We start from the raw sequence: 24,916 nt of genomic DNA on the forward strand, positions 1-24,916 counted from the left end.
TTGATTGGCCTCCTGGAGGTATAGACATGGATCGTCAGGAGCTTTCTCAAATTCTGGCCTCTAGAGAGTGTTCTTCTATGCTTGGTCTAGATGTTTTGGCTTGGGGCGGTACCTTGTCTGGTAAATATCATGTCTCTGTTGGGTATCAGGAGATAACTAGACAATTATTTGGGGATGCTGAGGTCCCTTGGTGGAAGCAAGTTTGGAATAAAGTTTCCTGGTCCAAGTGCAATTTTTTCATGTGGCTAGTGGCTCACAACCGTTGTCTTACTTGGGATAATCTTTGTAAACGTGGATTTCAGGGCCCCTCTTATTGTGTTTTGTGTGGTAATGGAGAGGAGTCTGTCTCCCATCTATTCTTCCATTGCTCCTATTCTACTCAGATATGGCACCTTTGGTGGCGCGCTTGGGGTTGCTCTTGTCGGCATGCTTCCTCTTTGCCTAAGTTCTGGGCTCGCTTGGGTACTGCTCCCTCCAAGTCTTCTTTTCTCCATGCTGCTTGGATTGCTGGCCCATCTTTCATGCTGGCATATCTGGTTGGAGAGGAATCGTCGCATATTCCAAGATGTTCGGCTTGGTGTTTTGTATCTTTGGTGGAAAATATCACATTCTCTTCAGGAAACTATTCTTGTGAAGTGTGAGCTTGATGGGGGTATGGATCTGGTTGATCTTGCTATCTGTAATCGCCTCAATTTTCATCTGCATAATGGGGCTGCAGCTCATAGGTTTCCTTCTATGTCCAGGCAGCTTCATCATCAGAGGAAGGGTCAGGTTAACCGGGATGGGCACTAGACTCCTCCTCCCTGTGGAGTTCTGAAAATTAACACTGATGGTTCTTCCCGTGGGAATCCTGGTCCGGCTGGTATTGGCGGAATGGCTTGTTGTAGTTTTGGGGATGTTAAATTTTTCTTCTCAGTTCATAAGGGTGATTATACTAACAATCTCATGGAATCTCAGGCTATTTTATATGCTGTGGAACAATGTTGCTTGCGGGGATGGAGTAAGATTATCTGTGAGTCTGATTCCCAGGTAGTGGTGAACATGCTTTCTTCGCAAGAGCTTGAGGATGTTAGTTGGCAGCTGGCTACTATTGTTAAGCAGATTCTTTTCTTCTCTTCCTCTTTTCAGTTCATTAGGTTCACGTATATTCCTCGTGAATGGAATAGAACTGCTAATTGTTTAGCCAAATGAGCATCTAGTCATGATCCGAGTTGGAATATTAGGGATAGGAGGCAACTGTCTTTTGAGATGGTGCAAGAATTTGATGATCTTGTTGCTCAGGATCAAGCTCCTTATTGAGCTCTCCTTGTTATATTCCTTTCTGTCTTAATAAATTTTTACCCCTCTTTTTGCTAAATAAAATAATTGTAATTTAGACTAGTGGAGATATAAACCCTAAAAGTTAATTAGAGTCTATATTAGAGGGTTTTTCGAGACATTATTACACACACAGGTTTTGGAGAGCAACTCGGAGGTTTGGAAAAGAAGGGAATTTTTTGTGGCTTGAAGGATTTTGCATAGGAATTTTCATCTAACTGTCAGAGTTTAGCATCAGATCCAGGTAGTATCTTGTGGTTTAATTGTATAGTAGTTTTCGCTCTTCAAATTGCTGTCTACTCCGTGTCTTTTGCATGTGTTGCTTTTCTAGTATGCAAATATTTGTTCTTGATTGAGAAATATCTATACATGGACCTAGATGGATACTTCGTTGAGTTTACTTTAGAGGATTGTATCTTAATATGAATAAGATTGAATAAGAAATCAAGCAAAAATGAGAATCTATTGGATAATGGAATCGAGTTTGATTTTTAAAAGATAAATGTTGTCCTTTTCCAATAGATTTTTAAAAAAATAGAAATTAAACCAGAAAAGGGTTTGCAATAAAAGAAAAATTTTTAATTAGAAATTTAAATGGTTCAATTTTTATTTTTTATTAGACTAATTTTGAAAAGGTTATTAAAAAAAAATACTTTGAACAAAATATAATAATATGTTTAAGTTTAATTTTATTAAATTATAATAAAAATTTAAATTTAAATATATTTACATATTTTTAAAAAGATGATGATGTTAACCTTTAATCATAATAAACTTATATATATATATATATATATATATATATATGTATATATATATATATATATGTATATATATATATATATGTATATATATATATATATATGTATATATATATATATATATATATATATGTATATATATATATATATGTGTGTATATATATATATATGTATGTATATATACATATATGTATGTATATATACATATACATATGTACACATACATATGTACATGTACACGTACATATGTACATGTACATGTACATATACATATGTACATATGTATATATATGTATATATGTATATATATGTATATATACATATGTATATATATATATATACATACATATATATATATATATATGTATATATATATATATGTACATATATATATATATATATACATATATATATATATATATGTACATATATGTATATATATATGTGTGTGTGTATATATATATATATAATTTACTGATTTGGGGAAACTTTTTTTAAAGTTTTTAAATAAAAAATAATAATAATAAACAAATATAATAAACCTACCCACTTACCATACCGTTTGTGGCTCTCAAAAATTTTGCACAGTACCTGTGATTGGGCAACGTATTTAAACAGCCGCACGACCCTTTCTTTAATTAAAATGGCCTCCTTTATTAGTTCCTGCCCATGGCAGGAATACTCATGCATTCATGTCAATGTAAATATGACATTAACACTAACCAATCAAATTAAAGAATTTAAAAGATTATATGAAATTTTAAATGTTTATATCTTTTTCTAATTTTTCATTATTTTATAAATATCATTTTTCATCCATTCTATTGGTTCATACTATTTTTGGTAGGGGAGAAAATTAATTTTTTCCAATAAAAAATACAAATATTTTGTAACAACTTTATCTAATGAATGTATTAATTACAACTTTATCTTTTCCACATTTGTGAGAAGTTGATAAGATTTTGTTTTTTCAATCATTTTATCTTCCACCTCACACAACATGTCTAATCAATATTAATTGTCACAATCTATTAAATATTTTTAATTTCTTATTTTAAATATATTTATTATTAGTTTTACATTGATGTTTATTTTTGACTATTTGATATAACTTGTTCCTAAAACTTCAAATGCATAAGTTCAAATTATTATTATTATTATATGTGTGTGTAACTAATACATATGTCTTTTTAATATAATTTCAATATGTTATATCTTTGTATTTGAATTTCTAATTTTTTTAAAACTTTACTTTTTTAATAAAAGTAGTTAAATTATTACTATTAATTTACTTTTATAAAAATAAATTAGATAATATTATTTTTTAATTATATTTTAAAATAGTGTTTGTAATATGTATAATTGATAAGTGTTACAATTTATAAATTATATCATTTATTATTATTAATATTTTTTATTTAAACAATTTATCATTTAGTTTAAATACATTCAAAACTTAAATATATATTTTAATATTAAAGTAATAATTATATTTTATATCAAAAAAAATACTAAAGAAATAACCACCAAAAAAAAAATTCAATTCTAAAAGATATATAAATTATTATTAAGTTTTTATAAACTATGTATTAAAATTAAATAGTTATATTTTATTTCTTATTTATTACATCCTATTTATTCATCAACATCAAATTTATATGTATTGCATCTATTTATTATTTACAAATGTACATATTAAATTATATAGATATCATTTCATAATTAAAAATTACTTAATTTTATGAAAATTTTAAAAATACAAAACATTAAATAGTAAACCTTATCTAATTGTGTAAAATTAAACAATTAGTTTTACTTATTAAATATTTTTATATTTCAATACATTTCATTTTTTCTTATAGAAATATAGGTTTTAATATAAAAATTAAATTCTTAGTTTCATTAATTAAAATATATTATATTTTAATTTTTTATTATAACCATGATTTTATTTTGACTATTTGTTTTATTAAGAAAAATAATTATATTTAAATCTCTCTCTCTCTCTCTCACAGACACACAACTTATGTTGGTATCACTCTATCTTACTATTTTATCTCTCTTCCTCTTCCTCCTCTATATTATCTATCATTTTTTTCCTCTACATATATGTTTATGTTGTTATTGTTGTATATTGTTATTTATCTCTATCCTAGTTTTTGTCCAATGCTAATGATTAAAAATAGTGTGAGTTCCATTTGATAATCAAGATGAGAATAATATATAGTTAGGGGAGTTTTTCCAACTACTTATGGTTCTCTAGTAGCATGCATGGTATGCTTAAACATATAATGTGATACTCCAAATGGTTCATCACTTCTTCAAGTTCTATGATTAAAATATTGGTATGGATATCTTTCCTCATTGCACATAATTTAAGTTGTCAATGTAGAAGTTGTGAATTTTTCTAAAGCATATGTATTGATTGTAGTATGATATTAAGTACTTAGTGCCATATTGGGGACTTTGGCCTCTTATTCTTCAGCTTAAATGCAAAAAGATATAATAATATAGCATGAGAACTTAACAACAAAATATGAGCCATCCTATTAGATCACAAGCGCATTTCTAGGATGAGAATTTAACAACAAAATATGAGCAATCCTATGAGATCACAAGTGCATTTCTAAGCAAAAATTAATGCTTTCACAATGTTAATTTAGATTCTCACTCATCTACACCTCTACAATCATTATGCGTTAGGCAGGAACTATGACGCATTGCGTCTCTTGTTATATATGCGCTGGATTTAACATATGCATGGATTTATGTTTATAAAGTTATAATAAATTTTTTTAAATTATTATTTTGATTAATAGTATTTGTATAACGTTTTTATATATATTATTAATTTAATTAACAATATTTATTAATAAAGATAATATTGTTAATTTGTGTTTTAATTAATAATATTTATTAATAGATTCAATATTACTTGTTGTTATTTAATAATATTTATTAACAAGATTATTATTATTTATTAATTTAACTATGAATACCTTTAAATATAATTAATTTTTAATTAAGTTTTATACAGTTTATTAATTAATTTAATTAAGATTAGTTAATAATTGAATTAATCTAATGAATTATTAATCAAGTTAATTTAATGGAGTTATAAATTTATTTAATTGTTATTAATAATATTGATCTTAATAAAGGCCAATTTGGATTTTCAAATGAGACTTATTTATAATTGATTTGTAAATTATTTATTTTAAGAATAGTTAATAATTTAAATATAATTCAACAAGATTTTTAATAAACTTTAATTATAATTAAATACTAATAATTGTAAATGGTTTTTTATTATTATTATCTATTCTTATGGCCAAATTAGACTATTGAAGTGCAATTGAGGTTATTTTGTAAATGAAAATTTGAATGTTTTATGTGAAGTGTTGTAGTTTATTTTCATGATGGTTCTTCTTGTGAGTGTTTAGTTGAAAAGTCTAGGATGTACACCAGAGGCTTGTGAGATTTCTTTTATACTATTTTTGTGACTGGATGTCATATGTGTCTTGTGATTCAAATTGAAATTATATTTATGAGGTTTACTTTGTGGAGCATTTATGTGTACTTGGATGGGAGAACCAACTTATTTTCAGGTTGCCTGTTAAGGAACCAAGTTTGATCATTATGGGTGTTGTGGTATCGGACACAACTATGTTTTATGTTCTTAGGAGAGGTTGTCTAGGTACATGACATGGGAGTGGCTTGCAGTAGGGGTTCAGGACCCAAAGTGATCAGTGCCAAGCTAACCTATTGTAAGTTATGTAATAAGTGATAATCTAGTAATTAATATTTTTTTTTTTTGGGGGGGGGGGGGGGACACACTAAAAAGATAAGTTGGAGATATTTGCCCCACCTATGCCTTGAGTGCTTGTATAGACTAAGGATGGGAATGGGATGATAGTATAACTGGTTGCCTCGTCTTCTTGAGAGGGGTTTTTGGTTCCACATGTGTTATGTTGGGGGTCCAGGGTTCAAAGTAACCAGTTTAGGGTAACTCAACGCTTGAGGGTATGGGGTCTATTGAGAGACCAGTTCAAGGTAACTCAAGCAACCATGTGATGACACTCCCTAATATGTAGCCTGAGTCTCCTCTATAGATTTTTTGTACCTCTAGTGGTGTACTTATTATTGGATGTGTTTATTGTGGTTATTTACTTTCATTGATGATGATTGGTGATTTATGGATGATGTACTTTTGTCATGTGGTTCTTGACTTGAGGGAATATCTTTCGTTGACTTTATCTTATGATCTTGGTATTTGATTTATACTTGGTTCATGTATGATGTTTGGTTATGTGGTGTTGGTATTGGATTGAGTGTTATTTCTTTTTGGATTGTCTTATATTCTCGAGTAGTATGTGTTACCTTTGAGGTAGTTTTGGCTATTAAGAATTCCTTGCCTAGGAATGTTATATGATTGATTAGCCATATGTGGATCATTCATTATCTTCCTTACATGGTGGGAGTGAAAGCCTCATTAGGTAACCATGTGATCGGGAGCTAGTGTCTTCTTACCATTTGGGTCCCCCTCATATTGCCAGCTGATGGATGATCATTGCAGAAGATGTACCTTTATCATTCTTATTTCTTATCTTAGAGACTTCTTTTCAGTTGATGTAAATATTTTATCATGTATTCTGATGTATTCTATCTATTCTCACATACCCTGTGACATGTGCAATGGATGTTATTAATTGGATGTACTTATTAGTGTAGTTTTTTATTTTTCCTATTTTGCTAGGTTTTTCCTACACTTTAAATAATCTCGCTTAGGTTAATAAAGCATGTCTTATTAGGTGAATGGTTGTGAGGTGTCACCTTCCTACATGTGAGCATTCATTAGCTATCTTGGGAAGATACTTTGCTATCTTTAGTCCGATAGATGGTTGCTCCTCATTGGTTGTTGTTGCCAGCTCCTCCCTCTTCCTAGCCTATATAAGCATGCTACCTGGCTTGTATTTGCATCTCTTGTTTTTGCATCCTCTTAATGCTATTTTGCTTCCAGCATTTGCATTACTCTCTTGGAGACTAACTCTATGATGCTATTTTGATTTTGTATCATCTGCATTCATAGTTTAGATATTTATTCTTTGCACTAGTTTTTTGGGTTATTAATCTTATCAGATTCTAACATGGTATCAGAGCTTTTCTATGTGCAAGAGTAGATTTTGGTTTTCTTGTTTGAGAGATTCAGGGGGGGGGGGGGGGGGCTAATAAAACTTATTGTAGTTTTTTGAAAAATGAAGTATGCTCTTCTCTTGCATCTCTGGATGATTTTGAGAATCAGAAAAGTTTTGACAAAAATGGTTTTTCTCTAGGGTTTCAATTTCAAATCTGACAACCAACTTGCATATTCGGAGTTTTCAATCAGTATTGCAGGTTCCAGCATGCCATTAATGGACTTAGGAAGCTGATCCAACATTTGCATGTCATATTTTAGTTGCTAGAGTCGATTTTTGATTTTTGGAGCCATTTTTTACTGTTAAAGGCATCTAATTTACACTACAACAACATTTTCTATACATCAACAAGAAAAATTCTTTTTTGAGTTTTGTTTGTAGCCCCGAAAAACCATCTGGGTATCTTTTAGATTTTGCATGCAAGCTGTATATTTTGCAGAATCGAGCATGAAAAGCTACAGCCATACCCCTCTCCATTGGCAATCACAGATTTGAACGCAATTTTCAAATGTCTCGTTCTTGCTCATACAGACTCTAATTTTGATTATTCTTGTTATGAAATTGTCTATTTTTTTGTGCTCTATCCACTAGTGGAGTTGTTTTTTGATTTTCATCCATTAATTCTTTAGAAATTGTAGATTCTCGACCATGATTGTGCACAGTTCTCATTTTGAAAACTTGAGAGGATCATAACTTTCTCATACGACCTCGTATCGAGGTGATTCTTTTTTTGAAAGTGCATTATTTTTTTAGTAGATCACAGTGGTGCTATTTGTTTCCTTAATTATTGTGCCTAAATTTTACTTTCAACATATGCTCTTCATGAGGGTTTGTAATGCATTGAAATCAAGACCACTAAATATTTCTTTCTAGTGGTAGTTGTAAATGCACTAAAATAAAGTGCCAAATCATATTTCTTTGGGGGGGTTCTTTGATCGAGTAAAACTGGGGGGGGGCATTGTCGTGGCTGGGTTCTCTTCTTTTTAGCATTTCTTCTCTGCATTTTTTCATCATGGATCAAACAAATATGCCCATCCTAACTCCATACAATTACTTTGAGTAGAAATCACACATGAAAATTCACTTAAGGAAAGCTGGATTAAATAGGATAACTATGGGACTTGAAACATAACCTGCTAAAGATGAAGATAAGCCTAAGTGGTTTAACAAATGTGACGAGGCATATGAAACATTGTGTTTTTCTGTTTCTCCTGACTTGCTATTTCACATTGAGTCTTTGGATACACCAAATAAAGTATGGACAAAGCTAGAAACACTATCTGGCACACAAGATTCAATGAGGGGTCATATGTTGGAAAATGAATTAATTAGTTTGAGTCTAGGCAATTTCAACACAATCCAAGATTTCTTCACCAAATTGAAATCACTAAGGCTGCAGTTAAAACAATGTGGAATTGAAAAGAAAGATGAACAATTGATTCTCAGTATTCTCTCTAAGCTAAGTTCAGAATATTCTGTGTTTGTCTCTACCTTCTATGCTACTAAGGGTGCACTTGGTACTCAATTCACCATGCCATCTTTAGATGATTTTGCTGTCAATCTCACTCGAGAATAGGACAAGCTAATCCAGATGGGCACTCTTAAGTCCTCTAAGTCACATGCCTTGGATGCCAACCAAGGCACAAAAGAACAACAAGGAAAAAGTAGTAACAACAATAGTAAGGATAAGAAACAAAGAATAGCGAGGAGAAGAAGGATCAGATATCGATTTCTTCAAAAGCAACTATTGGTACACCATCTTCCAAGGGCAATAAGCCTAAGAAAGAAAAGGTCAAATGTGCCTATTGTGAAAGACCTGGTCATGATGAACATAAATGTTTGCAGAAACAACTTGATCACTTGACATACATTCTTGAGAAGAATAATATCAGTGTTCTTGAGTCTATCAAACAAAGTTCTAATGAAGGGTATAACAAGGAAAAAGAAAACAACAAGGGGAAAGGAAAGGGCAAGGCCCTTTTTGTAGTTGCTTCCTCACCATCCACTTGGGTTCTTGATTCGGGTGCTTCAAACCACATGGCTTCATCTAAGGAAGAACTTGCATCCTTAGAGCCATGTACTATGCCTTCTATTTTGATGGATGATAACACTCTTGTTGAGGTGTATGGGAGAGGATTTGTTGATGTGGGGGATGACACATTCCATGATGTTCCGTATGTACCCTCATTGTCAACTAATCTCCTATTGGTACACCAGATCACTCACACAGGTTTAGGCAAGCGGGTTGAGTTCACTCCTGATTCAGTGGAGATACGTGAGTTGCACAATGATTCTATAGTTGTAGTTGGGAGAGCAGATCATTAGTCATGACTCTATATGTTTTCTCACTTTGTTCCTGATCCTCCTTTGACTATTTTTCTTACCCACTCTAATGATGTTAGCAGATTATGGCATGAGTGGTTTGGCCATCTTAACTTCCACTACTTGCATCAGCTTAACCAGCAGAGCATGGTCACAGGGTTGCCTTCTACTTTGATATTGGAGTCACTTGGAATACATGATAGATCTTCTAATGGGTCAGATTCACTTGAGCAGTCTTCTACCTCCACTTCTGATGTAGAGAGTGATTCAGAGGACTCACTTCCTTCCTCTCCTAGTCATCATTCATAGGTTGATGATTCTCCTCTAGATTCTCCATCTTTTGGTCCACTTTGGGCTAGACAGACCTTGCAGTTTGCAGGTGATTGGGTTGGGGATCCATCAAACACCAAGTAGACTTGTTTACAATTCCAAGATGCTCTACATATCTTCATTGCTACTGCCTCAAATCCACAGTCCTTTCACGAGGCTTCTAGTATTTTTGAGTGGGATACAGCTATGCAGGAAGAGTATAGTTCCTTGATGAGGAACCACACTTGGGATCTTGTCCCTTTTCCTAATGGAAGAAAACTTGTTCAATGTAAGTGGATCAATCGGACAAAATTTGCAAGCTTTGCTGGAGGTGCGGGATGCTTCATCTTTTGGGGGGGCCTCTTCCTCTCACTTGGAGTCCTAATTTTCTTTGGGGAGTCTCTTTTCTCTCTCTTTTGGGGGAATTTTATGTACATGGGTACCTCATCAGGCTTGACTTGTCGGGACCCATTTCTACATCCACCTAAGCTTCACTTATGGGGGGTTGTTAGTGTAGTTTTTTATTTTTCCTATTTTGCTAGGTTTTTCCTACACTTTTAATAATCTCGCTTAGGTTAATAAAGCATGTCTTATTAGGTGAATGGTTGTGAGGTGCCACCTTCCTACATGTGAGCATTCATTAGCTATCTTGGGAAGATACTTTGCTATTGTTAGTCTGATAAATGGTTGCTCCTCATTGGTTGGTTTTGCCACCTCCTCCCTCTTCCTAGCCTATATAAGCATGCTACCTGGCTTGTATTTGCATCTCTTGTTTTTGCATCCTCTTAATGCTATTTTGCTTCCAGCATTTGCATTACTCTCTTGGAGACTAACTCTATGACGCTATTTTGATTTTGTATCATCTACATTCATAGTTTAGATATTTATTCTTTGCACTAGTTTTCTGGGTTATTAATCTTATTGAATTCTAACAGTACTTTCATTGTATTAGTTATACTTATGCTTTCCTTATGCGATTATGTATCTGTTATTTCTTTGTGATCATGAAACATTGTACTTGAAACTTAAACTAATTAAATTTAAACTTCTTAAATGTGACTCAACATAAAGGAACCCTTGAGGAATTGAAAACTATATCTGTAATTGATTATGTGTATTTGATGTGTATGTTCATATTGCTTCTACATTAATGTTATCTTGATGTTGTTCAAACCTTTAAAAAAATAGTTTAGTAAACATTGTAACATGTTAGGTTTATTTCTCTTGGGTTCTTGAGTGGGGCATTACAGTAGGCTCCTAACAAAGCTCACTTCAAAAGAGTGAAAAAGAGTGACATGTTGCTCGTGGTTTTTCCCAAATTGTGTATCCACGTAAAATCCTAATGTCAAAATATTATGAAAGTTTACATTTTATAATGTTTTCATTATGTAATGCAAGCTAAGTTTATGATAGTTTTACAATAGAGATTGAGAAATAGTAGGATAAGTAGAATAGTGAAATATTTAATTGTTCAAGTGGTACATATAGACCTTGAGTAACTAATTCACCCCCCTCCCCCCCACCCCCCATTATTCTTAACATTTCTAATAGTACTCAAGTAGTAGTAGAAATAGAGGAGAATAAAGAAGATGACAAAATTGAAATTACTAAGGTGAGGGTGATACTAGAGATACACACACCAATAAGATATACAAGATCTTCTCATGAAATTAAGGAGGATGAACCAAATTAAACAATGCAATTAGTTAAGACAAAGGTAACACAACAAGAATAACCTAAAAGGACTACAAGGTAGAAAACTAAGGAACATGACCCATGCTTTAAGAAGCCAAAGCTCACAATCAAAAGGAAAGGTAAGAATAATTAGGAAGAGGAATATGAGGAACAAGAAGAAGAGGTCACAAATCAAAGGACTAAAGAACAAGTCACAAAGCAACCAAGTTTAGACCTAGCAATAGAAAGGAAGAAGTGGAGATGGGATCTAAGGAAATAAAATAAAGGATTGAACATGATGGTAACTTGGAGCAGGTACCAAAATTTCACTTAATAAATAATGGACAATAGAGATAGATTGAAAATGCAATTGTAAATTATTTACTTAATTTTATGAAGACTTTAGTTGAACTCTAAGAGAGTATCCCAAATCATTTATTTGTGAATTTTGAATAAAGAGATTGAGAGAAATTGAGGAGAACAAAAATATAAGAGAAGATATAGTAAGAAAGTTATGTACTTTGATTAGCTATGAGCTCATGAAAAATGTACTTGTGAATGTGAAGCCACTATTAAGGACCAAAATCAGGACAACAAAACTTTATGGTAGGGAAATATGATATTGTTCAAGAGGAAATGGAGAATGCACTATTTGAATTCTTAAAAGAACCTACAGTTGTGAAGCCAAAGAATAAATCAGTTGGGATCACTCTCAATGAACCTATAGTTTTGGGAAGCAATGACAAGGAGAAATAAAAAATTTAAGTATTGTGAAGTAATCAAGCATCTACATTGGTGGAGTGCCTACCACACTAGGAGAAGAAGAGTTATTCAAGGAGCAAGACTTTGCACAAAATAATATTGGTGATGTTTGCAATTTAGAAGAAACTGGAAACATAATGTTAGAAGTTATTAGCCTAGTAGAATACATAAAACATGATGACAATGAAAAGGTTGGAGAAGCAATACAAAATGAGATCAGATAAGAGGAAGCAATCGATAAACAAGTACATCAAGAGTAAAAATATATAGATGTGCAAGTATATCAAAAAAAAGTAGAGGACATAAGGAAAGAAGATTATCTAGTATGGATGAGAAGATAGAGAAAAATATTCAACAAGATGGAGACATGGTCAAGAACGTAATACCATTTGTGAAAAATTAAAAAAGATCTTCATTTCCCACAGTAACCAACTCTACTAAGAGAGTTATGCCAGAATCCATTACAATTTAGAGGAAAGAGGATGACACAAAAACTATTGTATAGGCCCCTACAAGAATAGTCGATAAAGGTAAGGATATTAGCAATAGACCGACACCATCAATATAATCATTGTTGGAAAATATTAGTGTAATCATCCAAAAATGGTCTTCTAGACTATGGGCCCCTTTCTAATAATTTTGCCTAATTTACCTGACACTTATCTTTGATCAAATTGCCACTTTACAATTTATTTGATTATAACCTATGGTTTGGCCACTTTATTCTAATTATTTATTTAATTAGAAGAACTTTCTCACTTTTAATTAAATAAAATCCCCAAGTTCCTTTATTCTTAAGTGTGCAAATGAAAAGGCATTTTCCTATTTTAAATTATTTTGTTTTAAAAAAAAACATGATTTATTGTCTACACATTAGAGGTACACTTTTCTATGGGAGAGGAATCTTTATAAGTTTAATTCACCTCCACATCTTTTGCCTCTTAAACACCATCATTGATCAACATGAGACTCATTCTCCACCCATAATTTTGCCTCTTAATCTATATCATCCATTTCTCTTTAAAAGGAGGTTCTTTCTTCACTCTCTCTAACCTTAATCTTGCACTCTATTATTATACTATAATTTTACTTACTCACTCTTGAACACTTTGCACTCACATTTTCTTTAATTATATTCTTATCTTAGTTTCCTTTTATGCATAGCTTAGCTCACATAGACTAATTAGGGGTTTGTAACTATTGGTTGGCTTACTCCTCTACTTGCATCTCATTTATGTAATATTTCATCTTTCATTGCATACTTGTGATTCTTGGATATTGACATTCTATCCTCTACTCTTTTGAATATTTTGTTCAATGGTGCATCTTGTAAGTTTGCTTAAATAGGTTCATTTGAGAGCGACCATACATTATTCGAATCCTTTTACGTCATAGATAAGGCTCTATAGGAAACCTCTTGAGATTTTCTTCATCATGGGTATTCTTGATAATAATGGTCCATAGAAGTGTGACACTTTTTACACACAAATTTTTTGGAGACCACTATGGGGATGGAGTCTTTTATTTAGCTCCATTTTGCTAGTTTTTGTCACATTTTGTACTTTTAGGTTTGTATTTTTATTTTACATGCATCAGTATTGTACACCACTTTATGCACTACAATACGAAACTCTCTTCTACTATAGTACAATACTCTCCCAATTTATTATATCATTTTGATTCTCTAAAATCTATCATACACCCTTCAGTGGAACATCATATAAGTTTGACACTAAGTTGTACTAAGCTGAAATATCATTTGGATTCACTGTGGTATATATTGTACAAGTTTCTATCAGCTAGTAAAGTATCGTACAGTCTCATCTACTTGCAGAATCCAAATCTAGAGTTTCAATCTGCACTTCCAAGCTATCATTTTTGGGTTTTCAATTTTATAATAGTGGTAGGGCTACTTTGAGTTTTTCATGCTTATTGGATTCCCTAACCTTTTGGTATTGTAAGATCTCACTTGCTTTCATGCTTTTCTAAAGAATAAATTTCCAAAAGGGCTACTAACACTTGTTTGTAGGGTTGACCAAGCACAAAAATAAAAATATTTTAGTGTGTCTTCACTTCACTTAATTGAGCTTGCATATACTAGTTTTTTTTGTTTCATAGGTACATAAAACCTATGAGTAAGGTTCCTTTTTTGATAGTAGAGTACTCTCTTTGTTCTTGAGGAAATAAAAGATCTCCAATCTTCATTGGATCGAGAAATTGGGTGGCATATTCCACTCTTTAGTGGTCTTAATTAACTTGTTTGGCATGTTTGGGGGAAGCATTGTGGAATAGGAGAGTATGCTCTTCACCTTCTTCATGAATCATAAATACTAACCTCCTTGGCATGAATCCACATTTTTCAATCTCCTAGTGATATTTAATCCTTTAGAGGGCTTGTTGTTATATGGAATGAAACTAATAGGAATGACCCAAGTGGGAGAAAGAAAAACCAAGCTTCTCCAACCCATTATAATCACAAGGCCCTTGACAAAAGAGAAAGCCTTGGGAGACATGACACTTCAATTCACTTAGTGAGATTACTTGTGGGATTGTGACTACGAGGAAATCATTAGGTGTGTATGCTTAAGGTACTCTTCTGATTGTGAGACCTTCATCCTGTAGTAGGTGCAAGTTTGATGTTATGAATAGAATCCAAGTACTAAGAGCCATAGGTTAGAAGCTTCCTTTTTTTTTCTCAATATCTTAGTGAAAGGATCAATCCAAGTGGCCTACCTAGATCACCCAAACATTTACACTCACCATATGTGTTCCTGTAGATGTGGATAACCCATCTATGACAAAGCTAATATCTATTGTGGGTCACTACTTTGTGTGAGGCAAGGGAGAATCAAGTTGTTGGCGAAGATATTGAGTATTGATTCGTGACCTTAGGTAGATATTTCTTCATGTATTTTCAAATGTGTAAGACCCATGGAGATCTATCAAACATACAAAATCAATAGTCTCATAGGTTTTTACTTTTCAAGACCTCACAAGTGCTTATATTGGCAAGGTTGCTTTGTCCCTTATCCAATTGTTGGAAAATGTGTGTTTTCATCACCATTGCTTATCAAACATGTCTTTTTACTATCAAAACTAGCACTAAACATTTCTATCATGGTCACTTTAGAACATTTGATCAAAAAAATTAGTCAACTTATGTCTTTTTAGCACAAAAAGTCATAAAAGTTATCTTTCACTAGCAAACTGTTGTACTATTTTAGTGAGAAATATCATACAATAGTCTTGGTGTCTATAAAGTATCATATTGCCTTATAAAGTATATTGTATTTCTATCTTTTTGTCTATTGTACTACCACTTCTAGATGATCATACTGCCTAAAACTAGTGTATTTTCTTTTGTAAACTATCATATAAACCTTTATGTTGTCTTAATATTGTCTGGTTTACTGTATTGTATTCTCTAGTCTTTGCACTTAGTTGGCTTGGATTTAAACTAGTTCTTGGCTGATCTAAGGTGTCTACTCTCACTCATACTAGTTATCTAGTTTTAAATATGCATGCTTGGGACTATTTAGGCTAAAAAAGACCACCTTGTCTCCTTGGTTAGATACTTGATTTGGAAGGTGGTTCACTTGTCATCTTACTCATATGTATACTTGACTATTTATCTACTTTATTATCTCTTTACTTGAATCACTTTTGTCATAAATTACATGGACATTTTTCTTGATAAGTCACTTTGATAACTCCATCACTATATCTCTTTGACAAGTGAAAACTTTACCTTTCTAAGATATTCAAGTCATCTTGTGTTACCCTATTGAAGTTGAATATTATCTCTTACATACCAATTACAACTAGGTTTTAGATTGAACAAGGAATTCATTCTTTCTTTATCTTTGAAGAATTACGTCCCCCAACTAGGCATCCACATAATCAACACTTTGGGACTGAACCTATCTTTGATGCAAAAGAAGAGGATAAACCCGCTACTTGGTTCAATCTATTTAGCCACTTTGGTAGTACTTTGGACACTCCACTTGACACTCCTAGGGCTGAAAAAAGTTTGTATTTCACCATTTCTAGGTAGGAAAGAAATATATGTTTGGACAACCTCTTTGTTGACATATTGGAACAACTAGAAATATTGAAGAATGCTTACTTAGATGAATAAGCGAGACTTATGGAAGCTAGGATCGATGCTAATGTCTTTAGGGAAAATAATGCTAATGAATTTAGGGGTAATGCTAATGCTAATGCCTTTGGAGATCATAATGCTAATGCTAATGTATTTGGAGACCATAATGTCAATGGTAATGTCTTTAGAGTAAATAATGTCAACCCCTTTGTAAACAATGGAAACAATGGAAATAATACTCCTCCTAGGACTCAAAGATATCATCCTAGGTGATGGTTTTGTGTCTCCACCTAGATATTCTAATCATGGAATTCCTTCACCTAGGTCTCAATATGGAAGTAAAGTAGACAATGAAGTTATGGATGAAGATTTCTCAAAATTTCAACACGATGACTATTTTCAAAAACTTATATTCAAAATTTTGGAAGAAAAAGGAGATCAAAGTCACTTGGCTTCTACGGGATTGAAGTCACCTCAAAAATTTGATAGTTGGCTTCTATAGGATTGAAGTTACCTCAAAAATTTGACAGTCAAAGGTTGATTCAAAAGAAATAACCTGCCCCTCTTGATACTATGAAGATTTCTCAAAATTTCAACACAATGACTATTTTTAAAAACTTATATTCAAAACTTTGGAACAAAAAGGAGATCAAAGTCACTTGGCTTCTACGAGATTGAAGTCACCTCAAAAATTTGACACTTGGCTTCTATGGGATTGAAGTTACCTCAAAAATTTGACATTCAAAGGTGATTCAAAAGAAAGAACCTGCCCCTCTTGATATTTCTATGAAGAAGATACAAGATTTAGAAATTGAAATGTCCAACTTGAAGAAAGAAAAGGAGAAACCTAAGTCCCCCTTCACTTTAGAATCTATATGCGCACTCCCTTTTGAAATAATTCTTTGCATGATTCCTTTCCCATGAGATGTTGAGATCCCTAAATATGATAAATATGATGGAAACAAGGATCCATGTGATCACATAAGGCCAAACTTTAGCCCAAATTTGGATATTATTACTTTTCTTATAACTTGCATATGAAAGAAAACTAATAATACTAAACAGTAAACATAACAATGAAATAAGAGAACTCATAACACCATATCTTGTTAACTAGGGAAATCTTGGCCAAGGGGAAACCCCAGTGGGGATGGTACCCACAAAATGACCCACTAATTAAAAGTATATGGTTAAAGATATTGACCCTGTTAGGAGTATATTACATTCATATGGTTTCTCAATGCTTGTTAGAAGACTTAGGCATTGTTAAAAGCCTCAAACCTATTAGGAGTTGCTTCAACCCTACTAAAAGTTGGTACATATACATATACAAAATTTTGTACAAGTTGAGTCCACTGCCCAAACATGCAACTTACAAATGAAGTTCTTCAATACAAGAGATAATTAAAAAACCTCTTTACAATGTTGATATCTTTAATATTTGATCTTTGCCTTTGTTTCTCATCACATAACTTGCAATCCTCTAATCATACATCATAATTCGCATCACATAAATTTCTCATAGTCTTCCTTAGAAGCACACTTTACTTCACATATTATAATATTCTTTTATACCTTTGTAATTTGCAAAACATTGTCTAGTCAACCTTCAATCTTTCACATGCTTGAAAAAATACAAAATTAACTATTTCCCTCTTAGGGTTAACATCTAGGATGTTGTCCCTGATTAGTCAAGTAATTATTTTATAAATAAAATTATTCCATTACCTATAATTACCCATTTTCTAGTATGTCAGGTTCCTATTTGCATACTGCCACAACTAGTAAAATTGTCATATCTTCTTTTGTATTGACCGTACTAACTTGTGCATGTGTCCATAATGCCTTAGTAAACTATACATACCAAAACTATATCTATTCTACCAAATAACTTAGCTGATACTTAGACAATTTTCTAAGTCTAACTAGTGAATCTTTATCTTCAAGATATACCTTCTTAATGCTAGATATATGTTGCCATAAATGACAACTGTAACTTATCTACTTAGACAAGTTTCCAAAAATCTCCCCCTTTGGAATTGATGGCAACATATGGAAAAATTGGCTAAGTCCCAAATGTTGAACAACTTTTTGAAAACTTGGCCTTGGCAAAATTTACAAAACTTCAAAAGTTTGTGGATCATCATATTTTATAACTATATTTCCTTATATCTCCTATTACATTTTAACTTTCCCATTGACCATAACATTGTGTATGATTATTTCTCCCCCTTTCTACATACATCATATAATTTTCCTATAGTACCCCCCCTTTGACATCAATGATGAAGATGTCAAAATTTATATACAAGTAAAAATTGTGGATCTATACCTCTGTACTTAGGTGGATACACGTGAAATGAAGTCATTGAAACTTATCTTCTGGATCTTAAAATTATTCTCACATGAATCTTTTACTCCTTTAGATATAGTAAGAAGGGTGAAAATTCCATAAGATGCTACTTCCACTGCATTTAGGACTGAGTAAACAAATTTCTCAAAAGATGTCTTTACCTTAAGACATTCCTCAATTTGCCTCTCCAGAGTTGTTATCTTCAAAGATAAATTTGTTCTCTCAAAAGTGAGAATCTCTTGGTTATTCTGTCTTTGTTCATTTCAATAAGACTTAATTCATCATAAGTCTTTCCTATTTGAGTCTCAATGTCTTCTATCTTTTGGTCAGGCTACTGAAACTGATCTATTAATGCCTATAGTTCTTCATGTTGTCTCTTCAACTCATCATCAATATCCTTGGTGAACTTAAATGACATTTCACACTTAGCATATAGTGTTTGACCTTCTTTCTCACATCTTCTTATCTCTTTGATGCATGTTTCAAGAGCTCCAAGGTCATTTATGATGTTATGATAGATTATGTCAAACATCTGTGCATCATGCTTTGTCTAAGCTTGAATGGTTGCAATGTCAGACAAATTTGCAAACTCAGTATCAAAATCTTGTACTACAATTTTTTCTCTATCCTTCGAATATGATTCTATCAATTTTACAGACAAGGTGCTTTGAAGTTTTTTCGTGACTTCCACTAGAGATATATGTAAGCTCTTCACCTTTCTACTTCTTTCAATGATCTTTCTTAGTTATGAGACTAGTTCAATTTGATCATCATCATTATCAAAACCTATTAGTGCTACAAGTGTGAGGGGTGTCCTAGAAATACTAGGTATACTTGTCTTCTTTTCCTCTTCCTCCTTTTTCTTCTTCTTCTCTTCTTCTTTCCTATTCTTCTTCTTCTTTCTTTTTCTCTTATTCTTCTTTATTTTTCTCCTCCTCTTCCTTTTTCTTTTGCTCCTCTTTTAATTTCTTCCTTTCTTCCTCAATTTTCTTCTTTTGTTCCTCTATTTTCTTTTATTCTTCCTCCCTTTTCTTTACATCCTCTTCAAAATTATTTTTCTTCTCATCTTCTTCATGTTTCCTTTTCTTTTCTTTTGATCTTTCTTTCTCTTTCTTCTTATTCTTCTTATCTTTTTCTTCATTCTTTCTCTCTTTTTTCTTCATTTCTTTTATTTTCTTATTCCTTTGGATTTTTATTTTCTTCTTCTTCTTCATTCTCAAAGATGGTGTAGCTCACCAAATTGCCAACATTTGTGCCATAGTCTTTGAATGGATATTGTGTTGTATCAAATGAGACATTTGTGCTATCAATCTACATTTTTTCAGTGCCAATGGTAATTTCTAGAGTAGTCTATATAATTGTTGTGTCCTCTCCAACCTCTGCTACTAATGTAACTACTGGTATAATTATTGTAGACTTCCTTAGCATTGTTACAGCCTCAACTGGAAGTGTCTTCTTTTCTGTCATGAATTTCACAATCGCTTAATTAGTTTCCTTATTTAGTTCTTCATAGTTACAACCCATCAACCATATTGATTTTTTATTCTTAGAAAAGGATTAATTCCCTTCACTATTATGTCTAAGTCATCATCAATGATAACTTCACATAATTTTATGATCAAATTTCCTTTGATTCTTTTGTCCTCTTCTACTACTCCTATCCTTCTATTGATCAATATGTTATATAGATCTTTTAGTATGTCCTTTTCAATATCCTCAAATTTCTTATTCATTAGAATCATATGTCTAACTACTACATTCTCCAATTGCAGCCTATCCATGTTATTATAATGATCATAAAATTTATTCAATTGTGCAAAATTATTTTTGTTGCTAATTTGAACATTCATATTCTTAACCTTCAACCTCCATATTTTTCTTCTAGAAGGTTTCTTTACCTGATTATCTACCCTTTCAACTAGCTTGTCCTTTGTTTCTTCTTCCTCATCAATTTCATCTGATTCAATCATTCATAGAGTTTTTCTTCTCTTTCCTAGTCCACTAGCGATCTACTTTGTTATTTTCTTTGGCTGTGAATTAGCTTCACTACTACATTTCCCCTTATTTTTTGACCAAAGGCCATATTGGCCTATGATTTCTTCTTCTTTTTATTTTTATCCTCAAGTTCGTCAAAATTTTGACCAAATTAGGGTTTTTATGCCTGATTTGGTCAAAATATCAACCAAATCAGGTTCATAATGAAAAAAAGAAAATCAATAAATCATTTGTTATGTGGCAATTTTTTTGGGTGGCAGGAGTTTATTGTTCGATTTGCATGGGAGGATAAATGATTTGATTTTAGGGGGAATTTTTTTGTGAAATTGAGTTGGGTTTGTGATTTTCTATTTCGAGGAAGAAGGCTGAGTGGGGAAACCTTTGGTTTGCTATTTCTCTTTCTTCTCAGGGTTGCCCCAAATGGGACTTCAAAAAATAATGGTGAATCACAACAAGGTTATTAGCAATTTGTAGGTAGGATCTAATTTTTTAAAGATTATTTTTAGGATAGATGTTATAAAAAAATTGGTTTGCTCCTGCAAAATCTTCTTTTCATTTATTTTATCTTTTCATTTGCATCAAAGAAAGTAATTTTTGTTGCCAAATTGTTCTAATATGGTGGCATTGTATTATGCTTAAAAAGTGATTTACTCAGCAATTTACTCTTGCCAGGTAGGCTACAAAGATCTTTCTCTCGCTTAATAGTTTGTGTGTGTTATATCATCCATATTCACATTGATGCATATTATTATCACCCCAAATTAAAAATAATAAAGAAAAAAGGGAGAAACATGACAGAAAATCATTCGAACCTCATTTGTTCAGTTGTATATAGAAGGAAAGAAGAGCTACTAATTTTTATGTTACTTGTAGTCCTGTGTCTAGCTATAGAATGAGGAATGCACACATAATTAGAGGGAGGCATGAAATGACTACTCCACTTGATTTTTTTTCTTATCTTTCTCATTGTGTTTTGTAGTAGGGCTTTCCATTTGATTATGTGATTTCAATTTGTGTGTGTTTCTATCTATTCCTATGAGTTGGGAGTTTCTCTTATTTGTAACTAATAAAAATTATTGCATGTAGTCTTCTCTCATTTTATATAATCCTTTCTATTCTATTTACTTGTATACCAATAAAAATATCTATTACTACTACATTCCATATGTAAATATTTTATTTCAGCAAATTAAACAAGCAGCTTTCTGGTCATTGCTATGGAAGAGGGAAGTATAAAGCTTTATTTTTGTTGAGTAAAGTGATTTCCAACACTAGGTGTTCCCGACCATCACGATTCACACCTACTCAACAAATTATTTTATATAGATAAATTATAATAGATCAATTGGATGGATTGGCCTAAGGATGATTTCCATGATAGTTTAGAATTGGGTGTTGTATAGCATATCATGAAGATTTTTTTAAAGAGAATAAAATCAAAACACTCTATTATTCCTTTGTGTGTTTTTATTTTTTTTCTAACATTATGTGTTTGTGCTCATTGAACAGAAATATTTGTTGAGTGGTGAGATAAAAGACTATAGTAAGCAGTCTAAAATCAACCCAAATCTATGTGCTAGTAGTAATTTGTGAAGTAAAGCAGTATGCAAGTGATGTCTAAGTAGTCTAAAGTTTCAGGTGTCTTATCTCACTTTGTCTATTATATTTTCTTTTTTATTTCTCAAGAAAGTGAACATTAAATATATAGAAGAGGACTACAGAAATTAACTTTGGTGGCAAGATAAGCTTTTTGAGATTGCAAGATATAGTGACATCAATGGACTTTCAACTTTAAAACCGATTTCTAGAAAAAAAATGATTTAATAGTATTGAAATGGCACAACAAGATGTGGCTAGTCGAATAGGCTATGATTTTTTCCTAAAAAAATTGCATCTATTGATGCCAGTTTTTCATTTTATCTTCTAGTTTCATTTCTTATTATTTGGTATGAAATAATAATAAGAGTTTTTACTTTCCACATGTCAAGAATAGACAAAAAAAATTAAATTTTCCAAGACTTTACCATGTATTCTCATACTCCAAGTAGAATAATTAGAATATATTTACATTTTCAATCTTTTGTATCAATGCTACATAATCAGAGTGCCACTACAGGACTGAAGTTCCATCATTCTAGTGAGGATATGCTACTAGCACCACAAAATCCTTGAATGCTTTTCGAGGGTTGGAGGAAATATCCTTCCCGCAATCATGCCACTTCTTAGGACATTTCTAAGACATCCCACTAATTTGAAGATGGTCTGAGGAATCCCAATGGAAGGAAAATGAAGATGTTTAAGAAAAACCTAAAAGCAAAAAAATGTATTTTCAATTTTATTCTAATGGCCATCTAGAACCCCAAAAAAATAGTAATCACTCTAAAAACTATTCGTGAACAGTCATCTAAGCCTCATTCTATATCACTTCAAAGTTCCAAATATAGTAATGACTTGGAATTATAGAAAAAAAAAGTGATAAAAATTTGAGAGAATAGCATGTACTATATACCACGATCATTTTTGTGGTTTTAAAGTTTTCAATTTATTCTTAGTGGTAAGAATTTGTCCCCAAGCTTCCATCACTATCCCCCCACCATCCACAAATTGAGGCACTTAGTCCCCTATATTGTTAAACTTGATTCAAGATGAATAGTTTCTAGAAATTCATGAATTAAAGATGATTACCACTTTGCGTATTTTAGTCCAATTGTTTGATTCCGAGTAAAATAAAGAGAATATATGGTTTTAGACAATTCTAGATAAATGAAGACATAGCATGCATTCCATTCAACAACTAGAAAAAATCAACCAAAAAATTGAGGACAAAAATATTTTTTTAGTATGATCGTAAGATCATAGGTACAACTTAGGATACATCACATCAGTTGTCTAATCTAGGAAGATAGTTGACAAAAAATAAATACTCCTTTTTAGATCATGAACCCTTCCTAAGACTATAGGAGTGCCTATCAAGATGAACCTAGCTTTAAATTGTATTATCAAATAGCATACAACCATCAGGTTAAACCTAAATAATCATTGCAGTATTTGATCCATGTTATCTATAGATTTGATGCAGTAGTATTTGAAATTTTCTAGCCGACCTTTCAAGAAAAAAATACATTTTCCTTGAAAAAAGAAAAAGGAAAGTATTTTCCCAGGTAAAATTCTCTAAAGCCAAAGATATCACACACTCATTACTGAATTTAGGAAAGGAGAACATTTTAAATTCACATTACAAAAAGTAATGAATTGGGTCACCAAGATTTACATCTCATAGCTAAAAAACCAAGGTAGAGTGTTTGCTTAAGAAATCAAAATGGCACACCTCATCACACAACCTCTGTAGATTTCTTTGGTCCATAATATCAAACCTCATTACAAACCCAATTTAGCTATAATGAAAGCAAGTAAAGAAGTCAATTACCCAAAAAATTCAAGACACAAAAGAAACCAAACACATGACGAATGAGTATGTTATATTGATTTAATTTGCTGAAAGGTGCCCAACACCTTCTAGGACTGCCAAAGATGGGATCTCGCAAAAAAAGGGTTGTGCAACTATAGAGAGTTGTATACTCATGAAAGAGTAGAATAGTGATATCTAATTTGCCAGTCAAACATACATTGTCCACTTAAAGAAAAACATATTCTAAGATGCAAAACCTATAGAAAACATGAAAAAATCACACTAGATTAACATGCCATATTCCTATATATTTGTAGCATGTCTTGATTGCAGATGAAAGTGTTGACAGTTGGGAAAGCCACCACTATAAAAACATTACAAACACTAGTAAGTAGGCTTTTAAATGATTTTGAGAGTTCTTGCAATAGGTAGTAATGTAATTCTTAAATGATTTATTTAATTTAAAAAATAGTGAATCTTTTCACTAATGCTACACCTATGAATCTTCTCTTTTCTTAAGATGTGTCTTTGTTTAGCTAGAGGCAGTGCAATTTTAAAACAATTTATTGAATTTCAGCATAAGTGAGTTCATACTAGGCATTGATATTGATTGACTGATGTGTCAATTTCCATCTCATTAGATATTAGCTTTTGAAATTGCTTGTTTCCTATTTTCCCATCTTCCAAAACTCCCTTCCAACACTTGGCAAGAACTAT

The sequence above is a fragment of the Cupressus sempervirens genome, chromosome 10 (assembly GCF_028749045.1).
Source record: "Cupressus sempervirens isolate cs-2001-9-10 chromosome 10, ASM2874904v1, whole genome shotgun sequence".
Classification (NCBI taxonomy): domain Eukaryota; kingdom Viridiplantae; phylum Streptophyta; class Pinopsida; order Cupressales; family Cupressaceae; genus Cupressus; species Cupressus sempervirens.